Genomic DNA, 26,166 nt, shown 5'->3' with positions numbered 1-26,166 from the left:
AACCTGTCTCAATTTCCGTATTCTTTTCATCTTGCATTTTTCTGACTAACGATGCTCTGGCGTTTGCACTTACAGCCAATATAACCCTCTGTGGGGCTCGTGTTGTGTGCTGTCCATGTGTATTTGTGATTGTATTATCAACCATTTCATCCTATCGCCTTCAATCTTCGCGATTAGCCGAAAGTGGCAAAAAAGGAGGAAATAAATTAATCAATGGATCAACTTTCATCAGTCTATTTTTAGACTCTCTTCATTTCTCCTTCTACTCTCTTCTATCTGAGTCAAGATTAGTACGTCACGATAACCTGCCCAATCTCATTGCGCGGTACAGTTATAAGACTCTCCTTAAAATTATGTCTTCACTGAGCCTTCTCAGGACATTGTGACAAAAATGGAAACGTAATCTCTTATCTTATACCCAAGGTTTATTGAAGCCTTATGACCATTAACATACAGTGCAATATAATATCCTTATCATCATCTAAATACAACACTATCGCAATGCTAGCCGCTCCCTATAACACACCCTGTCTTAGCGTATATCTCTTGTTTCTCTCTCATTTATTATTTTTTTTCTTTTAATCGTTTCCTTCTTCTTCCTTGTTTCCAGATTTTCTCGCCCATCCTCTCTATATCCTTTCTTTATTTCCATTTCTTTCACACTCCCTTTCCACTCTACCTATCTACTTTTCCCTATGCCTCCCTCCTTATTTCCTTTTCCTCCTCTTCCTTTATAGTTTTCTCTCTCCTTTCTCTCAATCTTTCTCTCTCTTTTCCCTCTATATCTCTCTCCCTTTTCCCTCTATATCTCCCTCCCTTTTCCCTCTATATCTCTTTCCCTTTTTCATCTATATCTCTCTCCCTTTTCCATTTATATCTCTCTCGCTTTTCTCTCTATATCTCTCTCCCTTTTCTCTCTATATATCTCTCTCTCCCTTTTCCCTCTATTTATCCCTCCCTTTTCTCTTTATATATATATCTCTCTCCCTTTCCCCTCTATATCGCTCTCCCTTTTCCCTCTATTTCTCCCTCCCTTTTCTCTTTATATATATATATATATATATATATCTCCCTTTTCCCTCTATTTCACCCTCCCTTTTCTATATATATATATATATATATATATACCCTTTCCCTCTATATCTCTCTCCCTTTTCCCTATATTTCTCCCTCCCTTTTCTCTTTATATATATATATATATATATATATATATATATATATATATATATATATATTCCACATTTGATGTGCTTCTCTGCATCTCTATTTTCCAAAACACACAATCTCTTTATCCATCTATCTTTATTCTATCGTCATCCCACCATTTCTCCAGATTTCTTCCTTACTTTCCATCCGAATTCATCCTTGATAATTTCAACGTTCTCTTCGCTCTCTCTCCTTTCCCTTTATCTACCTTTATTTATAACGCCCTGTTTTACAGTGCGAACCAAACGCTATGTGTCTCTCAGTACTAATCTCAGTAGTGGTACGTGAGTCTCGTATCTGAAGGAAAACAACACTACTAGGAATAATATTACCCACTTCACTTTTACTTAACATTTTCCTCTACAAACGCTGCTACATATTTCATTTGCCTCTTTCTCTAATTTTAAAAATTCCTCCGGGCATGCTGTCGTTTTAATACACTCGTCCATATCTTTGTACTCCACGCAAATTAATTTCTCTTTAATTTCATCGTGGTCTCACATGAAAGCATCCGATACAGGAGGAGTCTTTATGAACGTTGAGAAACATTCCAATCAATTCCTCCACAACAATTATTAGCCTGCTTCTCTCGCGTTCTCATTGTTACTCCATGCCTTCCATCTCTTTTTGTGCTGGTATTTCCTTTAACTTACATGTACATCGCTTTAAACGAATTCCTCACAATTGCCGGAAATAAAGGAAGCAGGAGTTTGACCTGCTATTTTTTCCTTTGTTAACCCCTCTTGAATTTTTTTGCAGTTTATCGATCATTACTATATGTCCCAGTTTCTTACGCAAGCCTGCTTTCTCTGCATTTCCCTTATTCTTCTCCTCTTACCGGGCACCTGATTGCTTCCCTGTGTGTGTAGAAGACACAGTTAACGCATTGTTCCTTGAAGAACATTATTTTTAGGCTAGTTGAGGCATTGGCCCGTTCTTTGAAGCTGAATTTGGTACAAATATGAATATACCGGGTGGTCCAAAAGTCACGGAAGGGTCACATACCGTGAGAAATACACATCGAATCGGAAAAAGAAAGAATACGTGTTTAATAAGTGAAAGAAAGCTATTCAATGATATCACACTTGACCCTGGGGGAAGGGGCGGGGGGTAACTGTGAAATTTTAAATGGAAACCCCATTTTGTATTGTTGAATCGGAAATATACCCCCTTCCATATACTCTATTGAAAGGTCTTGACGTGCAGATTCCGAATCTGCAATAACTTTCACTCTAGCGCAATTAGGGGCAGAGATACGTCCCTTTGAAAAAAAATTTGGGTTTTATGAAATTTTCACTTTTTTTATTTTTTTTTTATTTTTTATTATTTAAAATTTAAAATCGCCATATCTCCGTTCCTAATTGAGCTAGGAGGATGGCTGATAGCTCGTGGGACTCGGAATGAAGTCCTCTTTCCGATTCTATCTATGGGGATTTCCATTTAAAATTTCACAGTGTGATATCATTGAATAGCTTTCTTCACTTATTAAACACGTATTTTTTCGTTTTCCGATTCGATGTGTATTTCCCACGGTATGTGACCGTTCCGGGACTTTTGGACCACTCGGTATGTACAGTCAACAACAAAATAAAATGGGGACACCTATGTCCTGAAATACTCCTTCCCGGCAAGCAATTATATGTGTTGCCTATCTCTACGGCAATGTTATAAGTTGCCATTAAAATTAAAATTTGCCATAAAGTTAAGCAACACACATAACGCCTTGAGGCAACGAGATACGAAGGAAGAAAATTAATAATTTCTTCTCTCATGTGGCTTTCTTTGTTTCGTCTAAACCTCTACTTGTTTGTGTATACATTTCACCTCATCCATTCTCTTTGTCTTTTTGTGCATTTTTCCTATTATTTACCCTTTGCTGCTTTTGTATCTGTCTCTGCACTTGCTCTTCATTATCCTACCAGTTCTTCCCTTCATGATTGATTGATTGATTGATTTAGTTTATTTTACTTTGCGTTTTGTGCCTCTTGGCTAATTTGCGAAGATGGGGATGAGTGATGAAATTGATGAATGGACATTCACAAACAACCAAGCCCGACCGGGATTCGAACCCGGGACCCTTGGCGTCTCAGCGCGATTTGCTAACCACTCGGCCACAGGGTCGGGCTTCTTCCCTTCTTGTTCAATCTCCGATTACAGTTTCTTATTGTATTTCACTCTCTCATGTTTTCCATATCTTTTTCCCTTCTGTTTTTCTAATTTCTCCCTGACTCTTTCTCTTTAACACGATCCTATCTTCTTGCCCTTCCTCTTATATTTTGCTGTTTGAGTTTTCTATATAGGCCTGGATTTAGAGGAAGCTTCAGCCTACATTTTTAAAGAGCACTTTTAGTATATATAAAAAAAAGTGTCGCAAATTTAAGATAAATATATTGGTGCTACTGTTGTCTAGTCGTTAGGGCGTTTGACTGCCACGCGGGAGACCATGGTTCGATTCCCGGGGTGAATGATCTAAGGTCGGATTTCCTGCATAGAGTGGCTCTAGGGCTCACCCAGCCTCAAATCAATGGGTACCTGGGGACAACCTTGGAAGTAAAGGCTGCCGGAGCGTGGTGCTGATCACAACACTTCCAAAATGGCCGAGTGCGAGCATGTGCGGGGCCCTTTCTCCACATTCCCTAAATATGCGTTCATGGTACGGTGCTATATGCACGAGAAACTTTACCTTACGTGTGTTTGTATGTGTGTGTATATTATATATTATCTTTCATAAATACAGGATTTGTCAGAAGTTATTGTAAAAAATTCAACTGTATCCAACCCATTAAACATGAAATTAAAAGTAAAGCGTGATATTGTCTGTTCCACTTCAGGACATTGATCTCTCCCATAGTTTCTGCTGCCCATGTTAGTGGTTCCTAACGTTATTTTATTTGACACAGAAGCCGCGTGCACGATCTCGCTCCCGTTCGACCACGTCAGCCACCAAGATCTCAGCTGCCGTCCATACGTGTAAAGATCCATCACTCTTCATCTTCGCAGCAGTGTTGCAAACTGGGGAGAGCGAATTTGTTATCGTTGTCTAAGAAAAGATTAGTGCATTAAATACAAGTATGTATATGGCTGTAAACTCTACACCACTGCTAGGTTGCTCGTTTCTACATTGTCACATTAAATCCTTGCACAAGAAGGAGGATTTGGTGCACTGTTTATGGTATCTTATTGATGTAAACGTAAAGACCCAGTAAATGTTAATCTAAATGTATATCCCACAGAAAAGAAATCCTTGTAGAAGTTATGTCCTGTTAAGTGCAATAGGAATTCGTTTGATTGACCCATTGGTTTGGTATATTTACTTCGCTTTTCTGCAACTTTTGGTTAATTGCGAAGATGAGGAGGAGCAATATATGATGAAACTGATTGATTGAATTGGTTTATTTACTTTGCTTTTCTGTCACTTTTGGTGAAAACCCTTGGGCTAATTTACAGATTTACAGATATCACACATGTTTCCGCCCTCAAAACCTACTTTACAACGTGCATTGTACCTATTCTTGAATATGGTTCCTGTATTTGGTCAATGGCCTGTGATAGCAATATAAAGAGAACAAACAAAGTGGTAAATTTCTTTATCAAAATAGTCAAACATAGATGTGCAGCCCTTGCAAACTTTTCCAAACACGAAATTCTATCCACTCTTCAAATTCACGATCCGTCCCTTCGCCGCCAAGTTTCAGATCTAACATTTCTTTTCAAAATCATGAATGGACAACTTTTTACTAACGAACTCTTGCCACATCTTCACATCCGGGTCCCACGTACCAACAGCAAATGCAACAACTTTTGTTACACAAAAGCCTCAAGGCTATCCCTAGAACAAAGGTCATTTCTCTACAGGCCACAAACAAGGTACAATACACTAATTGATCCTCCAGGCTTCCATCTATCCAAGCAGGCTTTCAGAAATGTGCGCATCAATCAGCTGAAGAGAAATTAATATGTATTATACCCTAGTTGATATCCTGATGTAAAATGGATTCTCTCTGTATTCAGGATTTCTCAAATAAATAAAAAAAAGATGAGGAGGAGGGATAATATGATGAAACTGATTGATTGAATTGGTTTCTTTACTTCGCTTTTCTGCTACTTTTGGTTAATTGCGAAGATGAAGATGAGTGATATGATGAAATTGATGAAAGGACACTCACAAAGAACACCCATGCCCTGGCCAGGATTCGAACCTGAAACCCTTGGCGTCGTATCCATGAAGATCGCCCAGTACACTTGAGTTCATATGCAAACAGTACTTCAAGTCTTCAAACAGGATATTCAAGACAACAATAGGCATTAGCTGTGGACTACAAACGCCCCTACCCCCAGTCAACACTGAAGTCAGCCACTTGTTCGAGCATCTTTCTCTAAACTTATTTTGAAGACATCATTAACGGAGGAAAGATCTCTTGAGATGCTGAAACTTAGTGATCAAGGCGGTCCACGTATTTTCTTTCTGCAGGTAGAAAGATAATTAAAAGAAAGCCGTCGCAAAGTTTCCTCTTGATCTTCAAAAGCTGGTTCGTTAGAAAGACGTGGAGGGCAGCGTGTAATTATTTCTTCAGTTCATGTGAAGCAAAGAAAGTTTCTTCGTCCCACTTGGGTTTCAGAAAGAAATAATAGCAAGCATCGATAAAAATTACCTAAACATTTCTGAAAAATGATCTACAGGGTGTACACGATGAACCTCTTGGATTTCGACACAATATTAAAAATCAGAAAATAAAGTTACGACAATCCAGGCTTTTGTATTTGGTGCCATATATGTTTTCTTTTAGTTCGCGCGCGTCATGCTTGGCAGCGCTGTCGTCGCTTTTGTGAAAATGGCGTCTTCTCAAGAGAAAGCACACGCACTTTACTCAGCGAAGGTGCGAAACGTGAATGCTTTGCGTGACCGAATTGTTGTCCCTGACGACGTGCTGCTGCACGAAGTGGAAAACCGGCGTGACATTCTTCGTGTCACTAAAGGTGCTAACATAGAAGAGTGGTAATTTTTTGTAAGGAACTTTCCGAGTTGCTTTTTGCAATAAAATTATCAAAAAATGTACAGATGTGTTCGTTTTAATTTCCCATCACTTCAAAATCCCAGAGGTTAATCGTGTACACCCTGTATAAAATGACGTCAAATAACTTTAAATGTTATATTTATTTCCGAGTATAACAATTACTACGACACAGTTCTTACTTCTGTAACGTTACGACTTCCCCGTCATCGCCTTGCAATCAAAGGGTACTGGGTTCGATACCCGGTGCTGTAGGTCGAGTCCCGATTAGCATTACTGTGCATAAAATGAACTTACAACACCAACTCAAACAATCAATCTGTAACGTTAGAACTGACATTACAAGGTGGGTGTGAATTTTAGGTATACAAATGTCAGAATTATTGCACTAGGTAATGTCGAGCGGAATGTTGCATTGTTCCTACAATCGCGTGGTGATAGAATTCTTGTTTTCGTTGTTATCGACATGGAGGCGATAAATATCAGTTCCTGGCTAAAAATGAGTGCAAGTGGAGTATAAGGGGTGATCTTTCCATGTAGCACACCCAATTGTCAACCTCGGACCTGCATTTTTGGAGATTGACCAGTGTCTGGGGTCGGAACCTAAGGTCAGCATAATCTTCGTAGGACTGTGTGTGTGTGTGCTGTCCTGTGTTTTGTCCTTATGGCCCGACCTCACCATTGGCCGTAGGGCGAAATTTTTCAATTTTTCCTCTCCATTCGAAAATTCTCTTTGATATTCCAAAATATGAAAAAATACACACACTTAGAATTGCTTCTAGAGCATTGACGTGAATTTTCGTGCAGTTTGCTTTCGCTGTTATCTAGATATTCTCAATGGTTTAATAGACTTACGTAATTGTGAAAGTATTGACGTGAATTTTCGTGTAGTTTCCTTTCGCTGTTATCTAGATATTCTCAATGGTTTAAAAGACTTACGTAATTGTGAAAGTATTGACGTGAATTTTCGTGTAGTTTGCTTTCGCTGTTATCTAGATATTCTCAATGGTTTAAAAGACTTACGTAATTGTGAAAGTATTGACGTGAATTTTCGTGTAGTTTCCTTTCGCTGTTATCTAGATATTCTCAATGGTTTAATAGACTTACGTAATTGTGAAAGTATTGACGTGAATTTTCGTGTAGTTTCCTTTCGCTGTTATCTAGATATTCTCAATGGTTTAAAAGACTTACGTAATTGTGAAAGTATTGACGTGAATTTTCGTGTAGTTTCCTTTCGCTGTTATCTAGATATTCTCAATGGTTTAAAAGACTTACGTAATTGTGAAAGTATTGACGTGAATTTTCGTGTAGTTTGCTTTCGCTGTTATCTAGATATTCTCAATGGTTTAAAAGACTTATGTAATTGTGAAAGTATTGACGTGAATTTTCGTGTAGTTTGCTTTCGCTTCGCTGTTATCTAGATATTCTCAATGGTTTAATAGACTTACGTAATTGTGAAAGTATTGACGTGAATTTTCGTGTAGTTTGCTTTCGCTGTTATATAGATATTCTCAATGGTTTAATAGACTTACGTAATTGTGAAAGTATTGACGTGAATTTTCGTGTAGTTTGCTTTCGCTGTTATCTAGATATTCTCAATGGTTTAATAGACTTACGTAATTGTGAAAGTATTGAAGTGAATTTTCGTGTAGTTTGCTTTCGCTGTTATCTAGATATTCTCAATGGTTTAATAGACTTACGTAATTGTGAAAGTATTGACGTCAATTTTCGTGTACTTTGCTTTCGCTGTTATCTAGATATTCTCAATGGTTTAATAGACTTACGTAATTGTGAAAGTATTGACGTCAATTTTCGTGTACTTTGCTTTCGCTGTTATCTAGATATTCTCAATGGTTTAATAGACTTACGTAATTGTGAAAGTATTGACGTGAGTTTTCGTGTAGTTTGCTTTCGCTGTTATCTAGATATTCTCAATAGTTTAATAGACTTACGTAATGGCGAAACGTTTGAGAATATCTAGATAACAGCGAAAGCAAACTACACGAAAATTCACGTCAGTGCTCTAGAAGGAATGTATTTTTCATATTTTTAAATATCACAGCAATTTTCGTATGAGGAGGAAATTTTGAAAAAATTCACCCTTACGCCTGCCAAAGGTACAGACGAGCCCTTATGTGTGCTGAGTACCTCTTTTACAGCCTCAAGTTTTAACTTGTCACAATATTTTAATATTTTAGTTTTACAACATTACAGCTATGCTCTTTTGGTTATGGCAATAGACAGGACCCGGTATAACGTGATGGGTGACCCAAAATTTTAAGTTCAAATTCAAATAAGTGTAATTGCATTACGTGTTTTTGCAATTGTGAAAAAAAAGACCAGAAAAAGATATAAAACGCGAAAAATTACCAAAAATGACGTAAAGCTTGAAAGAATGACCTGAAACATAATAAAATTCACATTTTTATAACCAGTGGTTCGTATTCAGGATTTTAATACTTAACAGCAATGCATACCACATAAGGGAAGAAAGATGACATGTCATCAAAATCTGGGCCCTGATTATAACTAAGCAGGACTACAGAATTCTCTCCGATTAATGTCTCATAGTGTAAGGCCATTCGAGATGAGATGCCCATGCCCTACTAGAAGAGATGTTCCATGTGCTGTAATTCTGTGAGTTCCTGCGAGAAGCTATTTGTTGTAGTTGAATTCCTGATTGGAACGTCACTTTACTTCGTAAGATCAGTTTTCCTCTGACAACCGCATGGCAAGTCCGCGTTGAGTCCAGTATATCCTCCCCTCAAACCTTTCCCACCAATAGCGTCCGTTTTAGGAACTGGCAGGACTTGTCAAGTCCACGTGGAGTAAATAAGATGTTGCCAATTCAGCTTCTTTAGAGATTTCATAACGTGAGGTTGCAGTTATCCTTGCTAGGTTACAATGTGGAGACTTTGGGAGTGTAAAGTCGAGTCGCAGTTCGTTTTAAATGAATAAACACTGCAGGTAGCAGTGACAACAGCGCTTCAACTACATACGTGTCTAGTGGGCTTCCTCTCGAGCTATGTCAAAGATACCAAACTGACGTTCGAATCAGGACTTCAACTATATTCGTTGTTTTCTCAGGTGTAGCCTGAACGTTATCATGTGTGAAATTTGAGTCGACGCGTTTCTTAGTTTCTGAAATATTCTAGGCAAAACGCACGTTAAGTCACGTTTCTACCTTTTATTTATACTGGTGGACATTAACAATGATTCATTCAGATTCGTTTTGTGCTAAATGGTGCATGAAACGTACAAAGAAATGGCTTCCTACGATGTCGTCTTTTCAGCGAGAACAAAAGAGCGGGGCATCTCTCCTTAGACAAAGCCGGCCCCGTGGAGGAGTGGTTAGCAGATCGAGCTACGATGACAGGTGTCCCGGGTTCGAATCCTGGCCTGGGCATGGCTGTTTCTGAGTGTCCATTCATCAATTTCATAATATCATCACTCATCCCCATCTTCGCAAATTAGCCAAATGTGGCACAAAGAGCGAAGTAAAATAAAGCAAGCCAATCAATGAATCAATCTCCTTAGACCAAAAAAGACACATACCCTATTTTAGAGAAAGGAGAGATGCCCCATTAATTTCACCCTCTCTTCTTTAAATACATAATTGTAATACTTTTAAACAATGAAGAAATGAAGAAATTTCCTAAAATCTTAGAAATTACAGACAAAGACTAAGAAATAATCGATTAAGGGGGAAATGTACAGTCACGGACATTCATGGGTTGTAACGATACCCTTAGTTCTCAATGGGATTTTTGCAACCCAGAAGTGTCCGTGACTGTACACGATGAAGAATGGGGGTGTAAGGGGTGCTCCTTCCACGTAGTGCACCCAATAGTCAACCTCACTTCCACGTAGTACACCCTGGACTGCAGACTAACGAGGCTCTGGCGACTGGCCCTATAGCCAGTATAATTTTGTTTGTTTTGTCCTTATTTGTGCTGAGTACTCCTTTACAGCCTCAGCTTTTAACGAAAGTCAGAAGATTTTAATATTTTATGATTTTAGTTCTGCAACGTTAGAGTTGTTATTTGTAACGATAAGGGGCTGGACCCCGAATAATGTGACGGGTGCATAATAGCCGTAGTGCTGACACACCCAAAATTTTAAATTCAAATTCAAATTCAAAAACGATGAAGAATGCAAGTGGAATCAGAAATAATGACGATAACCTATGAAGCTAAGGGCTGTAATCTTCATCTGACGAAGAAAACTTGGACTCACAATTAGGAAAGAAATTTAAGTGTCTAGCATCATGATAAAAATAAACACTTCACCTGAGCTATCATAGTGGAATTGTGGGATTTTATTTTATGAACCGAACAGCTACGGTGTTTGTATTTTTGTTACTTAGCGTTGCTTTTGTGCCTCTTTTGGCTAATCGCGAAGGTAAGGATGAAGTGATACGATGAAATTGATGAAGGGACACTCACAAAGAACACCCAATGCCCAGGTCAGGATTCGAACCCGGGACTCCAATATATCATCACTCATTCTCGTCTTCGCGATTAGCCAAAAGTGGCAATCCATATTCATGGGCAAAATAATACCAAAACCTAACATATTTCTCATGAGTCACGTGATTTTGTTCACATTAACTTCATTCTTACGGTAGATGCAGAATAGTAATGATATGGACTTTATTTTCAGATACGTTCAGGCTTGTACTTAAGACTTCAAGTTCGCTGTTGCAAGTTGAAATTCGATTTTCAATTTCTCATTAACAAGGACACTGACTTTAATTAACCACCAGTGGAGATTTGCAGATTGCCAGTCAACATCAGGCTGTGGTTTCCTGGGTAATTTTAGAAACCTCTACGTCGACGGCGAAATGAGAGGCTGCGAATGTCCTCTGTGATTTTTCATGGCGGATCAAAGCGACGGAAGCGTGGTCTGGAAAGTCATCGCGATGAGTAAACTTTATTATGAGAACATCGTATTTCCAGCTTAGGTCAACCTGGTTCCCGATAATCAGTTTCTGCTTGGCTTTCATCGGAATGTCCTCTGGAAACGGTAGCCACATCCACCGATGTTGGTGGCGAAATGTTTGTCTTTATATTCCCGGGTAAGGCCAATGCCTTCTTTCAGTACGCCCCGAGCAGAGACAGCAACGTCATCACTGGCAGACCATGGTTCGCAACACTGTATAACCATATTCTAATTATCACACTTTATTCACATACACAGTAGGTATAATACGTACACTCACCGGCAAAAAAACGGGACACTTAGATCCTGAAATACCCCCTTCCCTGCAAGTCGGTATGTGTGTTGCATAACTCTACGGCGTTGTGTAGAATTTGCCACTGAAAATTCGCTATTATAATCAACTTATCGCCGTACAGTTAGGCAACACACAACGCCTAATATTTCAGGATCTACATGTCCCATTCTTAATGCCGGTGACTCTATAAACTATTCTAATTTTACGCCTGTGGTGGTGATTTCGTCTTGCAATCAATTACCTTACAATGATGACGTCGCATGTAAACAAAGTGACTCTACGCCGGCCTTGTTATAAGAAGAAACTTGGTGGGCACTCATTCACGACTGTGATGCTGATATAGTGTTGTGGTGCATGTACAGTCATGGACACTTCTGGGTTGTAACAATACCATTAGCTTTGAATGGGATTGTTACAACCCAGCAGTGTCCGTGACTGTACAACCAACGGCAAATATAATAGGTAAATTGCCCATGGCTACTTTCATTATATTTTTCTAAATCCAGTGATGTTTCAAAGAATGGTATTCTGTTGTTTCGAGGCAGATGTTGTCCTTTACTTATTGACATTTTTATTTCAATTAATGGCAACCACAGTGTGGAGAACAGGCTGAACAAAAACAGTCACTTCGCATACTGTTTGTTTCACGTTGTGTGTACCTACTCAGGATGACGTTGCATAAACAAATCGCATAGGCCTCATTATACAGAAACTGTTACTATGGTTTGGTGTGCGGTGCCGTTTGCCGCAACTTTTTCCTTTAAGTTATCCTACGAGTAATTGGCTGCGAATAAGGGGGGAGGGGGGACAGTTGCCCCCACTTTGCCCCGCACTGTGCTAAACCTTATCTACAAAGCTAAATATATTGTCTTGCCCCCCGGTTTTTGAACTCAATCGCCGCCACTGCTACGAGTTCATCTATGAGCTTCTGGCGCGTGCGTTCGAAACTAAATCAGGTTTGAATTGGTATGTGGCACAAATGGGAGAGGAAAGAAGAGTTTACAGGATTCTTGTTGAGAAACCTGACGGTAAGAGACCTGTAGAAAGGCCACGACGAAGATGGAATGACAACGTTGATATGGCCCTAAAGGAAATCGGTAAGGATGGAAAAGATTGGATTGATTTTGCCAAGGATAGGGACAGATGGAAGGCCTGTGTTGCTGCAGCCATAAACCTTCGGGTTTAAGAAGACTAGAGAGTTAGTTATAGGTATTTTCAGTTCTTATGGCGGGCGCTCTACAAACTGCCGACCAACCAGACAACAGCGGTGGCGCCGAGAGATACGACGTGACGGGAACAAGCACTACGTGCATCTCGTTCTACAGGCTGCCGAGTTTCTTATCGCGCTGGATTGGTCGCTTCCCCGCTCCCCACTTCCCTTGCCAGCTTGTAGAGCGCCCGCCGTAAGAACTGAAAAGAAATGTAGTATTTGGCTTGGATGAACTAAACAGCATTTGATGCAGAAAACAATATATCTAACGATTAAAAGTTATGTGGTTTAGGCTATGAACTAGTGCTTACAAGTCCTTATCCAATCAAGCACTGAGGACCTCCCGATGGCGCAGTGGTAGCGTCGCCGCCTTGTAATCAAGGGGTCCCGGGTTCGATACCCGGTGGAGGCACATAGTGGTTCGGATCCCACTTTAAACTGTAGGTCCAGTCCCGATTAGCCTTACTGTGCATAAAGTGGACTTAAAACGCCAACTCAACTCAACCCAATCAAGCACTGATCAAGAAAAAACGGAGCGAAATCACAGCAACAGTGTTGGCTAAAATCTGCACCAAGGAGTATATTGCGAGAAAACGCCACGTCAAAAATCTTAATGATAATCACTACTCTCTGAAGGTACGAAATGTTTTCATTTTTTCACATTGTATTTCAGATGTTTGCGACTACAGCCTGAAGTCGTGGTTTCACAACGAAATCTTCCTTACTAGTCGTAAAAGAAAAAAATGCACAGGTATTGACAAAACTACCACTTCAGCGCCATCTGTACGCAGCAGTTTGAACATGACGAGACCTTATATTTTCTGTTATTTGCTTAAATACCTTTAATCTAACAAAATTATAAGGATTCCAGGTTGTAGTGAATAAAACAACCTTTCATATCGGGAAATTTCTTCCTTACTGAATCTATATTAGTTGTACGGTTATCCAAAAACTAATGGACCTATGCTTTAGTATGGCTTTAGAACCCCCTTAATTACGAAAGTTGTAAAACCAGGTGACTAATTCAGAAACCCCAAAATATTTAGACTTAAACAGATTTTATTTTACGTTCTACCCTGATAAGGGAAATGCATTGTGCGAATCCTCTCAGCATCGGTGAGAATACTACCAAGTTGGAAACAATGCTAAATTCGTCCGATACCACACTTTTTTTCTCATCCTTTGTTGGATCCATTAATCACTGACGTTGGACGGCGAGTCTACAACGAAAAGAAGGCAGCGGACGCTGACTGGAGCTAAAAAGTTATTTCGGCCAGAAGAAACGACTTCGTGGGGGAGATATACGTGGGAGTCGGAAGCAGTAATGGCTACGGGCAATATTCTTGCTCGGGTGCAAAACCTGTGAAGCAAATACGGTCCTAGTAATCCTTCCCCTATTCGTTTATAGATTCAAATAACAGATGGCAGCAGTTGTGAGATTGCATAAATCTTGAAAAACTCAATATGCTGACCAAGGCAGAAATTTATTTTATTATAAAACATAAACTAAACGTAACGTTTCAACCTTCTAGTAAGGTCTTCTTCAGACTCTGCACCAACTACAAATGTAACAAGGTACAAAACAGGACGATATATACACAAACATTACTCCCCTCCTGACTATTAGAAAGTTGTTCTGGGACATTCTAGCAACTTTCTAATAGTTTAAAGGGGAGTAATGTTTGTGTATATATCGTCCTGTTTTGTACCTGGTTACATTTGTAGTTGGTGCAGAGTCTGAAGAAGACCTTACTAGAAGGTTGAAACGTTACGTTTAGTTTATGTTTTATAAAAAAATAAATAAATGCCTTGGTCAGCATATTTAGTTTTTCATATCATGGAAACAAAGCTTAATGGTGTTATGCATAAACCTTTTACATGGGTCTCTTGTGAGGAAACACACCTCTTATTTATATTGAACTGATTATGATCTTATTCTAGTGTTCCGTAATTTCATTTTATATTATAATTATCTACTGTTTTTAAACAGTTTTCTTGTAAAATTTTCAGTGCATACAAAAGAGTATATTTAAGGATAAAATGTAAATTTACTCCGTGCTTACAGAACTTGAGAGTTCTTAGTTATAAATGCTCAAGTGTTACGGAGTTTAAGAGCACTGACAAAAGTTTTTAATTTGCTCGAACCAAATTCGAATATGCAATTGTACTTTGGTCACCTGGGACACAATGTAATACCGGAAAGATAGAAAGGAGGCAGAATAAATGTCTTCGTTATTTGTAATACAAATAACGAAAACATCATCTTATCAGATATCATACAAACTACTACTCAGTGAATTCATTATCATGTCTACATACATAAGGAGGATGGTATCCCATAAGTTGTTCTCATGTAAGTTAGGAGCTAGTCGACAGTCCAAGCATTTTCTTTCGATCTTTCCTCATCTATTCTCTCTCTCTCTCTCTCTCTCTCTCTCTCTCTCTCTCTCTCTCTCTGTGTCCTCATCGTCCATTTTATTTCTATGATCTTCTATCACTTTTGTTTTTATCTTTGCTTCGTCCCTTAATTCTTTTCTCTTTCTTCATCCGTTTATCTTTTTACTTCAATTTCTCTTCTTTATCTTCATCTTTCTTTCCTTGTGTCTTCTCTTTCCTCCTCTATCCGTTTTCTTTGTTTCTTTAACGTGGTTTCGATTCTTCCTTCCTTTTTTCCTTTCTATCATTTTTGTTCTACCCCTCATTTCCCTGCTTCTTTCTAACTTCCTATATTTTTCTTTCATTTTCCTTTTTCCTTCATTCCCCTACTTCTTTCTACCTTCCACATTTCGATTCTGTCCTCCATTCCCCTGCTTCTAACTTCCTTTTTCCTTTCTATCATTCTTCATCTTTCATTCCCATGCTTCTTTATACCTTCCTCTTTGCATTTGTAACATTTTTCTTATTTCTTACATTCCCCAGATTCTTTCTACCGTCCTCCTTTCCTTTCTATCATTCATCTCTCCTCCTTTCACTTGCTTCTTTCTAACATATTCCTTTCTAGAATTTTCTTCTTTTATTGATTTCCCTGCTTCATTCTACATTCTTCTTCCCATTACTATCATTTTTCTTCTTTCCTTCATTCCCCTACTGCTTCTTACCTTCCTATCATTTTTTCTCTCATTCATTCCACTGCTTCATTCTAACTTCCTATCTGCCTTTCTATCATTTCTCTCCTTCATTCCCCTGCTTCTTCCTACCTACCTTTCCATCATGTTCTTTTCTCTTATTCCCCTGCTTCTTCCTACTATATCTCTTTCTCTTTACTCCATCTCTCATTCATTACACCTATTCATTTATCTCATCACGTCTTCCCGTTGAAGTTCGTTAACATGATCGGCTTGCAATCAAGAGATCTCGCGTTATATCCTTCGTGAAGGTACTTATTGCTTCGGATCCACTTTAAACTGTAGGTTCAGTCCAGATTAGCCTTTATGTGCATAGAGTGGACTTACAAACATGCCCACCTGCGTGGGAGTCTAGCTGAAAGTGGCAGAAATGCGACGTGAAATAACGTAATTCAATCAATTATTAGCAAACTCGAACACTAGTCCCGTCTAGTTCAAGACATTTCTTGACTCTCTCTGCACTCACATGTCTAGTTGGTTGGACTTGTCAACGGTAGTGTATTTTATGTCTGCACCATTCACACTACGCTCTGGAGAGGTGTGATGTATGGTCACGTGGTGCTGCTAGCTAATAAAATGAACGTTTAAAGCAGCAGACCGCGCATAGCGGAGAGAAGTGGGAGAAATCGAGCGGTTGTGTCCTAATTGCGAACAGTCCTAATTGCGAACAATGCCTAAATCGTCCTAATTGCGAACACACATAGGTGAGAAATAATTTCATGTCCTAATTGCGAACACATGAAACTGAAAAATCTGTTTTCAAAATAGTGGAGTGTCTCAGAGAGAGAGAGAGCTGGTTTGACTAACAACAATAGCCAACTTGATTGACTTATCAAGGTCTTCTGCTTTGTAAATCCCTCCAAGGCAATTTCATCCTTTCAGTCTGTCTACGTAATCTGACTTCCATTCGTGTGTTAATGACTCGAAAACCCCTTGGTGCCTTAAAGTGAAGTGGAACTACTTCAAAAAGAAAGCACTGGACAAATAATGTAGTGTAGGATGGAAAAATCAACATTGAGCTAGGTATTCCACATCCAAGAGTGGAAGACAAGCCTAAAGGCTGAGGCAGAAAAGTCAACGACATGATTTCTAGGATGCAAATGAGCCCGATGGATGTAAAACGGAAGAAGAATATTTGTTTTTATAAGTGGATTGGTGGTATTCCTAAATTTTTAAGAACAGTGTCATATGTTTTGAAATTTCAATTTGAAATTTAGGTAAAGTTAATAATTGTATTATTAAATGACGAAGGACTTTTCAGTTAAGAAGTGACCTAATAAAAATAGGCCACGCATCATAAAATTGTATATACTTTGGCGACTACTTTAACCATGTCTAATTGTCAATGATCCAGTAAAACTGCCCAGTTTCAAGTCTGGAACTGAGTCCCTTTTTTTAAAAAAATCGTTAAATATACTCGGGAAGTGTGAGAGAAAGTTGTAGGACCCAAGGCAGAAAAATGTGTTCGCAATTAGGACTGTTCGCAATTAGGATGACACCGGGCAGAGCGAAGTCTGGTACACAGAAAAAACTGGTTTGTTTGGAATTACCAAAAAAGTTTGGTTGAGTTGTTTGGTTATGCTTTTTGTTTCCGATAACCAAATATTGCTTGTAATTACTAAATAATTTTGTTTAAGAATACCAAAAAATTTGGTCAGACGAAATATGGTACTCGTAAACAAAATGATACATATGTAAGTATAGAGAAACAAAACGTTTGGTTAAATTTACTATATGTGCGTGAGCGTGCTTTCGAATTTGAAATAACGATTGTCCAGTTTCGTCGAGTGTAGTATGAAAATCCTTTGTCGAAAATTGAAACTCATGTATATAGATAATTACTCGAAGCGAGTCTTTATGTTGCTGTGTAACCTAATATTCTGAAAAAAAGCACAGAATATACTTACTTTATACTGAGTATCCTACACCGGCCGCTAGATGGTTCTGTCAGAATGTGTAGAAGAAACATAAGATTTTGTACAACAAATAATGGTACGTTTCATTGTAATCATAGTGAAAAATTGTGCTTTAACATTCTTCAAAAGATATGTGAACATCAAAGCTACAAATTAAGAAGAAAATATACTGCAGTCAATAAAAGTGAATCTCCCATGAGCAACCTTTTGATTCTGGACTATATAAATAGAAGGTAAGTGTTGCGCAGAAAAACAAACACGCTGCAAAAACGGTTAGTTCAGGTGAACTTTCTATTCTGAATGTGTATTTTGAGATCAGTTAGTTTCTACAAACTCCACCCTAGCTAGAATTAGTCAATTTTAACATAAGTAATTATGAATAAATTATTGAACAAATCGTTTGGTAATTTTGACTTAATTATTTGGTTTTCCTGAACAAATGGGCTACATTTTGTTAGATTTACCAAAATAGTATTTGGTTTTGGTAACCAAAAAAATTGTTTACGACAAACAAATAGAACTTGACCAAACCTTTTGGTACTGGTGAACAATTGTTTAGTTGATGCCTATTTAAACAAACGATTTGTTCACCACTACCATTTTTTTGGTTAATCCAAACAAACATTTTTCTTTGTGTAACTGGAGTTGCTTTCCCCCATCCGCGAAATAACGTTCCCTCTCACGTGTTCATTGGTGAAGCCGTCTAGTGTCACTACTTGAACAGATAATTGTTTTCGTCCGCCTCCTCCAGAGATAGCTGGGACAGAGTTTACACACAAAATTCAGCGTAATAGATTGATCGAGTTGCTGTTTTAAGTCCATTTTATGCAAAGTAATGCTAATCGGGACTGGACCTACAGTTTAAAGTGTGATCCGAAGCACAAGTGCTACCGGGGTATCGAACCCGGGCAGACAGGCTATCTATCTCTTTGAAGATTATTTCGGTTGGCATAAGAATGGGCTAAAACTATTTCAAGGTGAGCTAGTTTAAAAAAAAAAATCCCAGAGGATGCTCGCAAAGAGTGTTATGGAAGATACCGTATCGTCAGAATGGTTCCAAGGTCAGAGCAGTGACCTTCCCCGCTGTGGGTCAAACGCCGCTCTTATCGCCCTCTGCCACGGTCGCAGGGACGATAGTACCCTAAACAGCTCCCAGATGGCTCTCGCGAAACGGGAAGTCGAAACGGCTAATCTCCACGCGACGGCGATGTCGAGCGAAAATTATCTCCCTCCGCAGAAAATGTTTCCGTGCGTGCGTCGCCCGGTTGGTCTCTTCTTTCCGTTCTACGCATTTTTTCAACGCAATGCGTATACTGCGACCACGGACCCATCAACCCTTACGCTTCGCTGTGTAATAAATCCTGCATAAGCCTGTGTGGACATAACGAGTAACAGTACCTTTTTATTTATTAACCTCTTTTTTTCTTTTTCCATGTTTTATTATCTCTCTCTTCTCTTCATCTTTCTTCCTTTCTCTCTCTATCGTTTTCGTACTTTCTGACTTTTCTCTTCCATTCTTTGTACGTTTTCCTATCATTTACTTTTCTTCTCTCCGTCATACCTTTCTGATCCTTCCTCTTTCTCCCTGTTTACTTCTCTGTTTTCTCTTCCTTTCTTTGTACGTTTTCCTATAATTTACTTTTCTTCTCTCTGTCATACTTTTCTGATCCTTCCTCTGTCTCCCTGTTTACTTCTTTCTTTTATCTATCTCCTCTGTTTTTCTATACTTCTTTTTTCTCTCTAAATTTCCCTTTCTTTATTTTTCTTTCGTTATGTCACTATCAGTTACTTTCTTTCTTTCTTTCAAACTCCTCTTTGTCTTTCCTCACTTCCTTCATCTACTCTTCTCTATATTCCATCATTCACTCATTCCATTTTAATGTTTCTCTTTCTTCATTATCTATCTTCCTTTATACCTTGATCATAATCATACTTTCTTTCTGTTTTTCTATCATTTTTCTTTCCTTCTTACAGTTCTGTTCTTATATTCCTTTGTCTATGTATTTGCTTCCTTCTGTCTTTTCTCTTTCTCCATCTGTTTCCATCCGGGTCCCGCGGGGAAGTGGTTAGCACATCGCGCTTCGACGACAGGAGTCCCGGGCTCTAATCTTGGCGTGGGCATGGATGTTTGTGAGTGTCCATCATGTCATCTCTCATCCCCATCTTCGCAAATTAGCCAAAATTGGCACAAAAGGCGAAGTGAAATAAGGCAAATCAATCATTTGTTTCCCTACATCTCTTTTTCATTTCATTCTCTCTTTCTTCTTTCTTCTCTTCCTTCATCTACTTTTCTCTGTATTCTATCTCTTATTCATTCCATGTCTGTTTTTTTTCTCTCTTTACCCCATCATGTGTGTGCCATTCGTGTTTCAAATGAAACTAACCTTTTTGAACAAAATTATGCCGTGTTAAAAATGAACGCTGTAAGCTTCATATATACGAGGTTGCGATAAAAATTTTAACGAGATGAATATTTTTCCAAGTAATTGTTTACTTTCAATTTTATTACCTCTATAAATTCATGTTTAAGCACGCGAGGTTTATTAAAAATGCATGAGAGTTCATCATCGTGTCGTTCAAGTGTGCAACAAGTAACTTATAGTTACATTTTTTAAAGTAACGTTTTTAGGATAATAGTTGCCCCCAGGTGGGAGGCTGGGTGGTGAGCCTCAGAGACGCTGCATGCACACTAAAACTTCATACTGGGGCGGCTCAATAGAATACTGTGATACGAAGAAAGTTAAAATTTGGTAAACGAAAAGACACAGGTTACTCAGCATAGATTGCAGTTCATATCTCTGGAGAATATGCAGTAAAACCTCGTTAATGCGGACCACGATAAGCCGGACTTCGCTTAATCCGGATAGGCAAAAGACCCCCCACAAAAAAAAAGAATGCAAGGTTTTAAAGGTTCTAAATGTGGCTAGAAGTCAAGAACAGAACTTCCCAAAGAAAAGGCAGTCAACCACCGATGAAATTCTGTTTCCCACATACTTTGTAGTGTACTGTATAGTGTATTTAGGCCTATGCCCTTTCTAAATAAACGTGTTTTGTTGCTATAAACGGAGTTTTAATGCACTTTCTACTGTTCTTTTAGGTTATTTCAGTTAATCTGGACATTCGTTAAACCGGTCGACTTATCCCCCATTAGTCCGGATTAACGAGGTTTTACTGTATATATTTTTTATTATTTGCTTAGTTTTACTTCGCTTCTTGTGCTACTTTTGGCTAAGTTGCGAAAATGGGGATGAGGGATGATATGATGAAATTGATGAATGGACACTCACAAACATCCATACCCAGGGCAGGATTCGAACCCAGGACCTCTGGCGTCGTAGCGCGATGTGCTAACCACTCCGCTACGGGTGACGGCCCGTTCCATATAGAAACAAACTTGACACAACTCTGCTTAAGACACATCTGTACAAATTTTGTTATAATAAAACCATGCTTATTAAACATATACGTTCAATGATATGGCTTCTTCAGATGAGCTAGACATATTAAGATATTCTTACATGTACAAAATCCAATTACAACGTCAATCTAACAATCGAAAAATGTCCAATGTCAACAAATATGAATTCGAAGAAAACTATAAATTAATAAATTGAGGACTAAAAGTGGTAAACGTTGCAAGTGCCAAAAGCAAAAGTGTTGGGAAATAGCATCGTTCAGCACATCAAACCGTACGAACGTTCACACTATTGCCTTTTTACACGCCCTTTGAACTACTTAGAAGGCCACCAGCCACTTTTAACGTTTACCACATTATAAAGCATGGCACATTTCACAGTTTAACATGGAAAACTGTGTTTAAATCCTTGTAGCACTTACAGCGTTTACCAATTTTAGTCTTCAATTCAACAAAACTTCTGCATTTCTAACAATTCACATACAGCGTGTAACAAAAGTCCGAGAACACTTTAAAAAATTTATTGTAACAAAACGAGTAGCATTACAAAGTAACAAAGTACATCATTTTAAAGAGTAAAGTTGTAAGTTTTTTTCTCATTGCAGGTGTTACGTGTAGTTCCATATATCGTCGCTAGGTGGTATCATAATCAAGATGGCGCTTTCTGGAGCTGGTCTTTGTCTTTAGGATATAACTTTTGCACTAACTGTAGTCTGTACGGTTTCATGTTTAATTTTTTACGCAAGACACACCACACAGTCATTGTTGACATTTCCAACTCACGTGAAGCTCTGCGTATAGATTTTCTCGGACTCCTTGTGAAGGCTTCTCTCACTCGCTCAATGTCATTTTCACGCACACCTGGCCTTCCACTTCTCTTCTTGACACACAAACACCCAGTTTCAACAAACTTTACATGTCAATTGTAGATTGCCTTCCTGGTTGGTGCTGCTTTCCCGTACTTCATCCTAAATTTTCGTTGGACATCCGTTGCTCTCTTTGTTTAGTCAAATTCTAGCACGCTGAAAGCCTTCTCAGCTCCAGAAAGCGCCATCTGGATTATGACACCACCTAACGACGATATATGGAACTACACGTCATTCTAACAAACATTTCTGATACCGTTGTAAACATAGTGCGTAAACAATATGATTGCGATACACATAGGGCTCATTATAGATACGATTAGCATGCTTATTTGAAATCTCCAAACCGAATGCGTTTTTGAAGTCTCCAAATTAAATGCTTATTTGAAATCTCCAAACCGAATGCGTTTTTGAAGTCTCCAAATTAAATGCTTATTTGAAATCTCCAAACCGAATGCGTTTTTGAAGTCTCCAAATTAAATGCTTATTTGAAATCTCCAAACCGAATGCGTTTTTGAAGTCTGCAAATTAAATGCTGATTTAAAGTCTCCAAATTAAATGCTTATTTAAAGTCTCCAAGTTAAATGCTTATCTAAAGTCTCCAAATTAAATGCTTATTTAAAGTCTCCAAATTAAATGCTTATTTAAAGTCTCCAAGTTAAATGCTTATCTAAAGTCTCCAAATTAAATGCTTATTTAAAGTCTCCAAATGAAATGCTTATTTAAAGTATCCAAATTAAATGCTTATCTAAAGTCTCCAAATTAAATGCTTATCTAAAGTCTCCAAATCAAATTCTTTTTTGAAGTCTCCAAATCTAATGTTAATTTAAAGTCTCCAAATCGAATGTTAATTTAAAGTCTCCAAATCGAATGTTAATTTAAAGTCTCCAAATCGAATGCTTTTTTGAAGTCTCCAAATCGAATGTTCTTTTGAAGTCTCCAAATCAAATAATTTTTTGAAGCCTCCTAATCGAACGATTTCTTGAAGTCTCCCAATCGAATGATTTCTTGAAGTTTCCCAATCGAATTATTTCTTGAAGTCTCCAAATCAAATAATTTTTTGAAGTCTCCAAATAGAATGATTCTTTGAACTCTCAAAATCGAATGCTTTTTTGGTCTCCAAATCAAATGACTTTTAAAGTCTCCAAACGAATGATTTTTTGAAGTCCCCAATTGAATGATTTTTTGAAGTCTCCAAATCGAATGATTATTTTGAAATATTCAGACCGAATATTTTTTTGTTTGTTTCTAAATCCAATGCTTATTTAAAATTTCGAAATCGACACATGTGGCTTTGGTGTGAATTCTCCCTTATAGCGTCGTGTAATTGTTGCCTGCCCGCGAATTTTAGAAGAAAAGTGTGAACTAGGAGAATAAAATTTGTATCAAGCAGGGAGGATCACACCATCTTACATTACATTACTACAATTTGAACCGCCATTCTTGGCATCTACGTAACGTGGAATCATTTTGATGTCAGACCAATAAGAGCGCAGCAACGTAATGAACAACGACACACTGAAAGCCACGAACATTGCAGTCTTTAGGTGTTAAATTAGACCAGGCAGACTTGAACAAAGCTGGCCAATTGAAGTTGAGCTTAGTAATTAAGATCGCCGCGCGCGGGAAGTGCTTCGTTTACGCAGCTCGTGTCTCAGCTTACCCGCAATTAAACCGCCGGTTAAATATAACCCTGGCTTACGTCAAAGCTAACCGATGATTGTGACGGATAGCCTGTCGCTCGATCTAATGCAATGGCGGTTGAAACAGATCCTTTTCGCCGCTATTTATTTTCAAAGTAATTGGACGCTAAGTGACGGAACGCCGATGTTATCTCGTTACCGTTAGAAGTGCCATGTTGCCTCCGTGGAAGGGATTAACGGAATCAACGTGTCTACGTTTACCTTGGGTAATTCAGAAACGTTTCAAACTTTCATAAGCATAAATACAGCGTGTCCGCAATGAGACTCCAACATTTTGAAAGTCTATAACTTTTTCATTTTAAATTGTACAGCTGTGATTCCGGAAGCAGCAGAAGCAGAAACTCAAAAAGTTTATGTGGTAACGTTTTAGTGCGCGCAATAGCCGTAGTGGCGCTGCAGCAATCGATTGTTTGAAAAGTGAGATTCCAAACGAGCGTGCACTGGTTGTGTGGTGGTGTGCAGAAACGAAATCACTTATTCAAGTGCAACGAAACTTTCGTCGTGTGTACAATAAGAATCCTCCGACATTCACGACTATAAAGAAGTGGTGTGATCAGTTTTTGGCGACCGGCAATGTTTTGAAAGGACACTGTGGTGGTAAACCCAGAATCCAGGAACAGGTTGTAGAAAATGTGCGGAGGTCATTCGAAAGGAGTCCACAGACGTCAGTAAGACAAGCAGCGAGAGAACTTAGTATGAAACGGTCGACAGTTCACACAGTTATTCACTGCTTGTCTTTCTGACATCTGTGGACTGCTTTCGAATGAACCTGTGCACGCTCGTTTAGAATCTCACTTTTCAAACAATCGAGTGCTGCAGCGCCACTACGGCTATTGCGCGCACTAAAACGTTACCACATAAACTTTTTGAGTTTCTGCTTCTGCTGCTTCCGGAATCACAGCTGTACAATTTAAAATGAAAAAGTTATAGACTTTCAAAATGTTGGAGTCTCATTGTGGACACGCTGTATTTCTTTTTCAAGTGTTTTTAATGGAAAGGATTAACAATTCATGCTGAACTAAATGCACTGTTCGAGCTGATGATTTATTTCCATTTATTCTATGTTCTTTAGCGCTGCATTTCCGCAAACAAACAGAAAAGTAAATGTATCAGTTGAGACAAAAAATGCATATAATTCGTAGCTCAGACAAAATGCATCGATAAAGATGCAGGAATGTGCACAAAAATGCATCATCTGATGCATTCAAGTACAGTTCGACATAGAAATGCTAAAATGATGCACTTATCTGAGCCGAGGACCACAGGTTAGAACCACTGCTACAGATATTTCACATCCATATTATGGTTGCGATTCATGCCCGTTTCGGCCATTCCACATTCGCCCAGTACCGAAGAACTTGTTTTATTGGCCAAAGTTATAACCCGTTTCGCCCAGAAGGAAATGTGAACCTCTGGTTCCCAGGGAAATGATCAGCGAGGTTTTTCTACATTTGCACGAAAACGCACCCTAACATAACCTAACCTCACTGGCTAATACTATTGTTGATATTGTGTTTGTACTGTGTATTCTTATGTACATGTATATGTATTTCTGTTATTAATGCATTAAACAATGCGACAAGGCTCCCCTCTGGAAGCCACACCTGATTATTTGGCTTCTTACTTTCACATTTCCCTTCACATTCAATCCATCTTTTAAAAATTCCATCTGGGCGAAACGGCACTTCCGTTCTGGTGCGTGTTATCACTTGGGTCCATAAAATAAGTTTTTCGGTACTGGGCGAAAAGGGAATTGGTGAAACGGGAAGACACGATGGAGGCATAACCTCTTCACTTCATTTGAAATTTTGGGTGCGTCAGCACTTAGGCTATTTTGCACCCATGAGGGGTCCATCCCCTCACCAGAATTAAAATAAAACTAATGTAACGCATCACTTGGGTTAAAGTTGGGGCTGTAAAGGGGCACTCAACCCACATAAGGACACACACACACATAGCCCTGCAGATTATTATACCAGCCATAGGTCAAGATGCCAGAGCCTCGTTAGTCTGCAAAATGCAGTGCAGGGTGTACGTACTACGTGGAAGAGTCACACCTCACACCCTGTAGCCATATCGTCTGTAGAGTTTCTCATCGTGGGCAGTATGACGGCATTGCCTTCAACTGCCCGAAATGATTTTTCACCCTGTGTTTAGATAAATGATGCCCGCCTCTAATGACGTCCGGATCACAATTAGCGAGTGTATCATACCCCCCTTCTCCTCACCAAAAGTAAAAAAGACAACAATATAAAAAAAACCTGGTGATATCATGTATTGGAAAGCCTGCCCACGCGGCGTCAGTAACGAAATCGTCTCCAAGGGCAGAACGTTACATATATCCCCCTCTGGAATAGACAAATTTGGAAAACCAAAGCTTTCAACTGTCGATTTAGCGTTTAATTGAGCGTTCCTGTCCGTTTATATTCAAACCGTGTAACGGAGCGCGAGGGAGAGCGTGTGTGAGATGATAGTTA

At 38.8% G+C, this 26,166-nt stretch overlaps 1 protein-coding gene across 1 annotated transcript in view; it reads right to left on the bottom strand.

Annotated features, from left to right (window-relative positions):
- The window catches only part of LOC145981994 (putative G-protein coupled receptor 139), an 826,163-nt gene that overhangs the window by 415,971 nt on the left and 384,026 nt on the right, over positions 1-26,166 (bottom strand). The gene's annotated exons all lie outside the window — the stretch shown is intronic.

The sequence above is a fragment of the Lepisma saccharinum genome, chromosome 30, assembly GCF_977018435.1.
Source record: "Lepisma saccharinum chromosome 30, izLepSacc3.1, whole genome shotgun sequence".
Lineage (NCBI taxonomy): Eukaryota > Metazoa > Arthropoda > Insecta > Zygentoma > Lepismatidae > Lepisma > Lepisma saccharinum.
The sequence above is the reverse complement of the archived record's forward strand: the minus strand, read 5'-3'. Positions and strand labels throughout refer to the sequence as shown.